The sequence below is a fragment of the Jaculus jaculus genome, unplaced genomic scaffold (genome assembly GCF_020740685.1).
Source record: "Jaculus jaculus isolate mJacJac1 unplaced genomic scaffold, mJacJac1.mat.Y.cur mat_scaffold_48_1_805434_arrow_ctg1, whole genome shotgun sequence".
Lineage (NCBI taxonomy): Eukaryota > Metazoa > Chordata > Mammalia > Rodentia > Dipodidae > Jaculus > Jaculus jaculus.
In genome coordinates this window covers 577568-586791 of record NW_025423500.1, presented here as the reverse complement: position 1 = coordinate 586791, position 9224 = coordinate 577568, and the positions used below count along the sequence as shown (strand labels likewise).

The 9224-nt window shown below is 41.0% G+C and overlaps 1 pseudogene; it reads left to right on the top strand.

The window, feature by feature from the left end:
• The first annotated feature begins 1037 nt into the window (after positions 1-1037).
• Positions 1038-8043, top strand: LOC123457439 (annotated as a pseudogene).
• Positions 8044-9224: the final 1181 nt, after the last annotated feature.

Genomic DNA, 9224 nt, shown 5'->3' with positions numbered 1-9224 from the left:
TTAGCTCCCCAGCTGATGGCAATTTGGAAATTAAAGTTTCCTAGAGGCAGTGGATTATTGGAAGTAGACTTTTGAGGTTTGTAACCAGTGTCTTCTTGCCAGTGTTTGGCACACTCTCCGCTTGCTGTTGCCAGTAGGTGATGTCCACCCTCTGCTCATGCCATTGTTTTCTCCTGGCATCATGGAACTTCCCCTCGAGTCTGTAAACCAAAATAAACCCTTTTCACCCACAAGCCGCTCTTAGTTGGGGGTTTTCTGCCAGCAATGAGAAACTTAATGTAACAGGCAGTAAATGGCTTCTCTGAGGTGCCACTGAGAGGTGAACTGGAATGAACTTAAGGCATAGGACATGCCAGGAACATGTTCTATCACTGAAATTTATACACTTGGTTTACTTGAGACAAAGTTTCACCAGGTACCCTGTTTGGCCTTGAAGTATCTTTGGAGACCAGTTTTGTCTGGAACTTGTAGTTCTACCTCCTGTCTTAGGCTCCTGAGGACCTGGGATCAAAATTTTGCACACATAAGCCTATTTGGAAGTGAGATTGAACTTTTTTGCCCCTTTCCCCAGTTTCTCCTTAACAGGGAACTGATGGGGGAACATTCAGAGACAAGAAGGAAAGAGACAGGAAAGAGTAAGACCTCAGGGCATGGCTGCTCTAGGTATCCCGCATCCAGTATTAACCATCAACCTAGGTGTGGTCTCAACCAAAAGAAATTACCTCCGCAAACCAGGGCTACACAGTGGTTTTCATTGTCTTACAAAGAGACCACAGATAACAGAGAGACACTGGCTGATATAATGATCAAAGAGGGACAGGTAGCTGGAGGTTGGTGGCTCGTGAGTATACATGTCAGTACTTGGAAGGCAGCGGTCAGAGGATTGCTGCAAGCTTCAGGCAGGCCTGGCTGCAAAGTGAGTTCCATGACCGTTTTTACAATAGAATGTGACACTGCCTTAAAAAAATAGAAGAGAAGCGGCATTGCTCCTCTCGCTCTCCGGTCCCTCGCCTCCGTTCGGCCACTCTCCAGTAGGTATGCGGTGCTAAGATGAGGTCTCCCCCAGCAAGCGGGTCTGGGCTACCGAGGAGGGCGCCTCGCGACTCCGCTTCGTGCGGCTCTCGGAGCATGCTACGGCCCCCACCCGAGGGTCCGCGGGCCGCCGGCTAAAACCTGTACCGTGCCTGTGACTATACGCTGCCACCTATGGAGAAAGCTATTGTGAAAACCGGCATTCAGATAGCTGTTCCTCCTGGATGCTATGGAAGAGTAGCTCCACGCTCTGGCTTGGCTGTAAAACTCTTCATTGATGTAGGAGCTGGTGTTATAGATGAAGATTATAGAGGGAAAAAGATAGTGGGGGAGACTTCCGGTTAAGATGGCGGCGTAGGTACCACGCCAAAGCAGCCTGGGGGGGGGGGAAAGACCAAAAAAAACTCAGCAAAATACACACTTTTACTAAAAAGTGAGGTGTATAGGAAGTTGAGGTGGCAGCGGAGAAGTGGAAGAGTTATAGAGCATCCAGAGCCTGCACAGGCGGGAACAGCAGCTCCGGGGTGGCTCGGCTACCCGCCGCAACCGCGGAGCAGCAGACAACCGCCGGACTATCGGCTCGAGCCGCAGGACAAGCCAGGTGCGGGATTTTCCACTCACACCGCGCTCTCCGCAACGCGGGAAACGTGAGGGGAGAGCGGCAGCGAGCAACGGAGGGGGGAGCAGACCGCGAGGTAAAAGCACACGTGGAGAAGCGATACAACCAGAGCAGCCGCGGCTCCCTCCCCTCCCCCGCCGCCGCCTGAACCCAGCTCCAGCGAACACAGCAGCGGCCCGGGACCCGGCCACGCCAACTTGGGCTGACGGCGGGACCCAAGCAGGAGCAGAATTCGGCAGCAACTTCAGCGGCTCCAGCACCGGTACCAGTGGCCCCAGCAGCAGCAGACCCAGGAGCGGCAGCGGTGACAGATCCCGCAGCAGCGGCTTCGGGGTGAGCAGCAGTGGTGGACGCGGCAACGGCAGCTTCAGCAGTGGTGGGGGCTCCGGGGGTGGCACCTACCACAGCTGCAGAGGCGGCAGCAGCGGCTCAGTTTGCCCCGTAGGAAAAGCAAGTGCCCAGCTCCAGAAATCAGAACAGCAGCCCGACGACCCAGGCAGCAACTTGACTGAGACCACAATCACCCAAGGTAACTGGGATTGCACCAGGGAAGGGGATCACTTGGTCACAAGCTGACTTGGATACCTCAACAGACCAGAAATCTAAACCTCTTTGTTGATAGAGGATCTGGTCATTATAATAACTACTCTTGCATACATACTCGGGGCTGTTTTTGATGGAATGGGTACAGTGTTTAGCTAAATTTTAGAATCTACCAGTATATTATTCCACTCAGCCTGCTTGAATACTCCTATAGCAGGGAAACTCAACCCCTAAGAACATCTTTGTAGATACTCTGAGAGTCTTAAGAGCCACACCTAATACCTTAAGGTCCTACCCTGAAAATATATTACATCAAATCAATTGATACAGCTAAGAATACACAGCTAGCTAGAAAATCCAAGCATTAACTTAATCCAAGATGCAAAAATATATACATTATAACACAAGAAACACTAAAAAGCAAGACGATATAAATCCACCTAAAAGTATTAATGCATCAGAAATGTCCTCCAGTGAGAAAGAGTTAGAGGAAATGCCTGAGAAAGAGTTCAAAAGAATAATTATAAATATGTTCAAAGAGGTCAAAGAACACATGAAAACAATCAAAGAAGAAATCAAAGAGGAAATCAAAGGAATCAAAGAAGAGGCAGGACACCAATTTAATGAAATAAAGAAGGCAATACAAGACATAAATAGAGAAATAGAAATAATAAAGAAAAACCAGTCAGAATTACTAGCAATGAAGAACACAGTTAATGAAATAAAAAACTCTGTAGAAAATCTCACCAGTAGGATGGATGAGGGAGAGGACAGAATATCTAAGCTAGAAGATCAGGTGGCAGACCTAATGCAGTCCAACAAAGAGAAAGACAAACTTATAGAAAAGTATGAGTGGGAATTTCAAGATATTCGGGACACTATGAAAAGATCCAATATAAGAATTCAGGGCATAGTAGAAGGAGAAGAATTCCACTCCAGAGGCATAGTAGGCATCTTCAACAAAATCATAGAGGAAAATTTTCCCCAAATTGGGAAAGAGGTGCCAATACAGATACAGGAAGCCTTTAGAACCCCAGCCAGACAAAACCCAGAAAGAAACTCTCCTCGCCACATTATACTCAAACTTCCAAACACACAAACCAAAGAAAAAATATTGAAAGCAGTTAGAGAGAAAAATCAAGTTACCTACAAAAGCAAGCCCATCAGGATTACAGCAGATTATTCAACACAAACTTTTAAAGCCAGAAGGGCCTGGAGTGATATATTCCAAGTTCTGAAAGATAACAACTGTCAACCAAGGTTACTTTATCCTGCAAAGTTATCCATCCAAATAGATGGAGAAATAAAGACATTCCATGACAAAAGCAGGTTAAAGGAATATCTGAAGACAAAACCAGCTCTACAGAAAATACTTGATAGAATCCTCCATGCTGAACAAAAGGAAAAGCACACATATAAGGAACCTAGAAAAAACCAGCCATACTCAAATACCAGTTAACAGAAGAGAGCACAGGTAGAACAAGTAACACACACACACACACACACACACAAATGGCAAACATAAATACACACCTTTCAATAATATCTCTTAATATCAACGGTCTCAATGCCCCAACGAAAAGACATAGATTTGCAGACTGGGTTAAAAAGCAGGATCCTACAATTTGTTGTCTTCAAGAAACTCACCTTTCTACAAAGGATAGACATTATCTTAGGGTGAAAGGTTGGAAGACGGTGTTTCAAGCAAAAGGGCCTAGAAAACAAGCAGGGGTTGCTATCCTAATATCAGACAGGGTGGACTTTAGTCCGAAGTTAGTCAAAAAAGATAAGGAAGGTCACTTTATATTGATTAAGGGCACACTACAACAGGAGGACATTACAATCCTAAACATATATGCACCTAACATGGGGGCTCCCAAATTCGTCAAACAAACACTATTAGAACTAAGGTCACAGATAACACCAAACACGGTGGTGGTGGGTGACTTTAACACCCCACTCTCATCAATTGACAGGTCATCCAGGGAAAGAATAAACAGAGAGGCATCTGGACTAAATGAGGTCATAGAAGGAATGGACCTAACAGATATATACAGGACATTTCATCCAAAGGCTGCAGAATATACATTCTTTTCAGCAGCACATGGAACATTCTCTAAAATAGACCATATATTAGGACACAAAGCAAATCTTAACAAATTCAGGAAAATTGAAATAATTCCTTGCATTCTATCTGACCACAATGGAATTAAACTACAAATCAGTAGCAAGAAAGGCTATAGAGCATACACAAAATCATGGAAACTAAACAATACACTACTAAATGATGAGTGGGTCAATGAAGAAATCAAAAAGGAAATCAAAAAATTTATAGAGTCAAATGATAATGAGAACACAACATACCAAAATCTCTGGGACACAATGAAGGCAGTTCTAAGAGGTAAATTTATAGCCTTAAGTGCCTATATTAAGAAATTAGAAAGGTCGCAAGTAAACGACCTAATGCTTCGCCTTAAAGCCTTGGAAAAAGAAGAACAAGGCAAACCAAAAAGTAGTAGACGGGAAGAAATAATAAAGATTAGGGCAGAAATTAATGAAATAGAAACAAAAAGAACAATCCAAAGAATTAATGAAACAAAGAGTTGGTTCTTTGAAAGGATAAACAAGATTGATAAACCCTTAGCAAATCTGACCAAAAGAAAGAGAGAAGAGACACAAATTAATAAAATCAGAGATGAACAAGGTAACATCACAACAGATTCCAGAGAAATTCAAAAAATTATAGGGACATACTATAAAAGCATATACTCCACAAAGTATGAAAATCTGAAAGAAATGGATGATTTCCTTGATCTATATGACCCACCTAAATTAAATCAAAATGAGATTAATCACTTAAATAGACCTATAACAAACATGGAGATCCGAGCAGTTATCAATAATCTCCCAACTAAAAAAAGCCCAGGCCCGGATGGATTCACTGCTGAATTTTACCAGACTTTTAAGGAAGAGCTAACACCATTGCTTCTTAAGCTTTTCCAGGAAATAGAAAAAGAAGGAATCCTACCAAACTCCTTCTATGAGGCCAGCATCACCCTGATACCAAAACCAGGCAAAGATAGAACAAAAAAAGAAAATTACAGACCAATCTCTCTCATGAACATAGATGCAAAAATTCTCAACAAAATATTGGCAAACAGAATACAAGAGTATATCAAAAAGATCATTCACCCTGACCAAGTAGGCTTTATCCCAGAGATGCAGGGATGGTTCAACATACGCAAATCTATAAATGTAATACATTACATAAATGGGTTGAAGGACAAAAATCACATAATCATCTCATTAGATGCAGAGAAAGCATTTGACAAAATCCAACATCCCTTCATGATAAAAGTCCTACAGAGACTGGGAATAGAAGGAACATATCTCAATATAATAAAGGCTATTTATGACAAGCCTACAGCCAACATATTACTAAATGGGGAAAAACTGGAAGCTTTTCCACTAAAATCAGGAACAAGACAAGGGTGTCCACTGTCTCCACTTTTATTTAATATAGTTTTGGAAGTCTTAGCCATAGCAATAAGGCAAGAGACACACATAAAAGGGATACAAATTGGAAAGGAAGAAATCAAGTTACCACTATTTGCAGATGACATGATTCTATACATAAAGGACCCTAAAGACTCTACTAGCAAGCTGTTAGAGCTAATCAAAACCTACAGCAATGTAGCAGGATACAAAATAAATACACAGAAATCAGTAGCCTTCATATATGCTAACAACAAACACACAGAGGATGAAATCAGAGAATCACTCCCATTCACAATTGCATCAAAAAAAATAAAATACCTTGGAATAAACCTAACTAAGGAAGTAAAGAATCTATACAATGAGAACTTTAAGACACTCAAGCGAGAAATTGCAGAAGACACTAGAAAGTGGAGAAACATCCCTTGTTCCTGGCTTGGAAGAATCAATATCGTGAAAATGGCAATATTACCTAAAGCAATCTACACATTTAATGCAATCCCTATCAAAATTCCAAAGGCTTTCTTCATGGAAATAGAAAAAACAATCCAAAAATTCATTTGGAATCATAAAAAACCTCGAATATCTAAAATAATACTGAGCAACAAAAAAGAGGCTGGTGGTATCACCATACCTGATTTTAACCTATACTACAGAGCCATAGTAACAAAAACAGCATGGTACTGGCACAAAAACAGACATGTAGATCAGTGGAACAGAATAGAGGACCCAGATGTAAGCCCAAGTAGCTATAGCCACCTGATATTCGATAAAAATACCAAAAATACTCATTGGAGAAGAGACAGCCTCTTCAGCAAATGGTGTTTTGAAAACTGGATAAATATCTGCAGAAGGATGAAAATAGATTCTTCTCTCTCGCCATGCACAAGAATTAAGTCCAAATGGATTAAAGACCTTAACATCAGACCGGAAACTTTGAAACTGCTAGAGGAAAAAGTAGGGGAAACCCTTCAACATATTGGTCTTGGCAAAGACTTTCTGAATACAACCCCAATTGCTCAGGCAATAAAACCACAGATTAACCACTGGGACCTAATGAAATTACAAAGATTTTGCACCGCAAAGGACACAGTGAAAAAAGCAAAGAGGCAACCTACAGATCTGATAGAGGACTAATATCTAGGATATACAAAGAACTCAAAAAGTTAGCTAATAAGGAATCAAACAGGCCAATCAAAAAATGGGCTAAGGAGCTAAATAGAGAGTTCTCAAAGGAAGAAATACGAGTGGCATATAAGCATCTAAAAAAATGTTCTACGTCACTAGTCATCAGGGAAATGCAGATTAAAACTACATTGAGATTCCATCTCACTCCTGTCAGATTGGCCACCATCATGAAAACAAATGATCATAAATGTTGGCGGGTATGTGGAAAAAAGGAACCCTTCTGCACTGCTGGTGGGAATGCAATCTGGTCCAGCCATTGTGGAAAACAGTGTGGAGGTTCCTAAAGCAGCTAGAGATTGATCTACCATATGACCCAGCTATAGCACTCCTAGGCATATATCCAAAGGACTCATCTCATTTCCTTAGAAGTACATGCTCAACCATGTTTATTGCTGCTCAATTTATAATAGCTGGGAAATGGAACCAGCCTAGATGTCCCTCAACAGATGAGTGGATAATGAAGATGTGGTACATTTATACAATGGAGTTCTACTCAGCGGTAAAGAAAAATGAAGTTATGAAATTTGCAGAAAAATGGATGGACCTGGAAAGTATTATACTAAGTCAGGTAACCCAGGCCCAGAAAGCCAAGCGCCACATGTTCTCCCTCATATGGGGATCCTAGCTACAGATGACTGGGCTTCTGTGTGAGAATGAAAATACTTAGTAGCAGAGGCCAGTAAGTTGAAAAGGAGTCATAAAGGGTGGAGAAAGGAAGGGAGGAGGATACTTAATAGGTTGATATTGTATATATGTAATTACAATGATTGTAATGGGGAGGTAATATGATGGAGAATGGAATTTCAAACGGGAAAGTGTGGGGGTGGGGAGGGAGGGAATTACCATGGGATATATTTTATAATCATGGAAAATGTTAATAAAAATTTAAAAAAAAAAGATTATAGAGGAAATGTTGGTGTTGTATTGTTTAATTTTGAGAAAGAGAAGTTTGAAGTAAAACAGAGCGATCGGATTGCACAGCTTATTTGTGAACGGATTTTTTTTATCCAGAAATAGAAGAAGTTCAAGTGCTGGATGACACAGAACGGGGTTCGGGAGGGTTTGGTTCCACTGGGAAGAATTAAAAGTTTGGGCAAGAATAGAAAATGAAAAAGTGAACAGCTTTTTCTTAAGCATGAAAAGAGTTCGTTTAAAGTGTTTTGGTGTTAACATTTTTAAATGTGATAGCCTAACTGGATTTTGTTCTGGTGAAGGAAAGGATACCTTTGTTAGGATCATAGAACAGCTTTGTGGTTTCTATAATTGGCAGCTGCATATGAATCTGTGTGATGTAATGCAAACTTTTTTTTTTTTTTAGTATTTAATGCTTTCAAATTTAAACCAAGTGTATGATTCTAGATTTCTTAAATTCCATTATTTAAACCCCTTTGGCAACTTATTTTGCTTTATAGTTTGTGTGTTTTTTATTCAATAAACTTGAATTCTTTTACAGATAATAATATTTGCAGAAACTGAACTAAACTATCAGAGGAAGCTGAGTGTAGCTTTCAGGCCTGTAACAGCACCCAGGATGCTGAGGCAATAGTGTTGCTTTGAGTTTGAGGCCAGCCTGGGCTACAGAGAGACTGAAGGCTAAAGATACTGCTTTGTCTTCTTTTCATTGTTCTATTTTTCTTTTATTTCTTCATGCTTTTAGTTTTGTATCTTAAGAAGTCACCTGTTACCCCAAGGTCATGTAGATTCCCTTCTGCTGTCCTGTAGGTCTGCAGTGTTGTATTTGAAATGTCATGTGGTCTGCATTGAGTTGTTCTCACAATTTCAGTTTTGGACGATTCATTTGCCAGTGTATAGAAATGTACTTGTGTTTGGGTCTCAACTGGTTGTTAGGGCTAGAAGAGTTCCTAAGCCCATTTGGCTGCATTATCCAGTCAGCTACACTGGAGATGAGGGAAGTGTCCTTTTTTGTAGGCACATTCTTAATCACTGGAAACAAAGCCAAAGTGCTTTACTCATGGCCAAGGAGAAGCCTTGTTCTCCTGTATATAAAATTAACTACAAATTGAATAGCAATAACCATCTTATTGGTGTTAGCAATTTCCAACAGACAGCAGGCTTTGACTTGCTCACTGTCCACTCCTATCCTCTACATAACAAGGTAAATGAACAGGGAGTTTCCTACAAACTGGTCTGCTGTCAGTTAACTTACCTCAGTGGTTACTGTGAGAAGCCACATAATAGTACTTCCAGCAGATGCCTGGGTGTGGTGCCAGATCCAAGATTGGGGTGTCATAGCACCTTCCTTGAATAGTCTTCCCCCCACATGATGATTTTCATACAACCTGCACATTATTACATCAACCTCATTTTCCTTCTAAATAAAATCAGC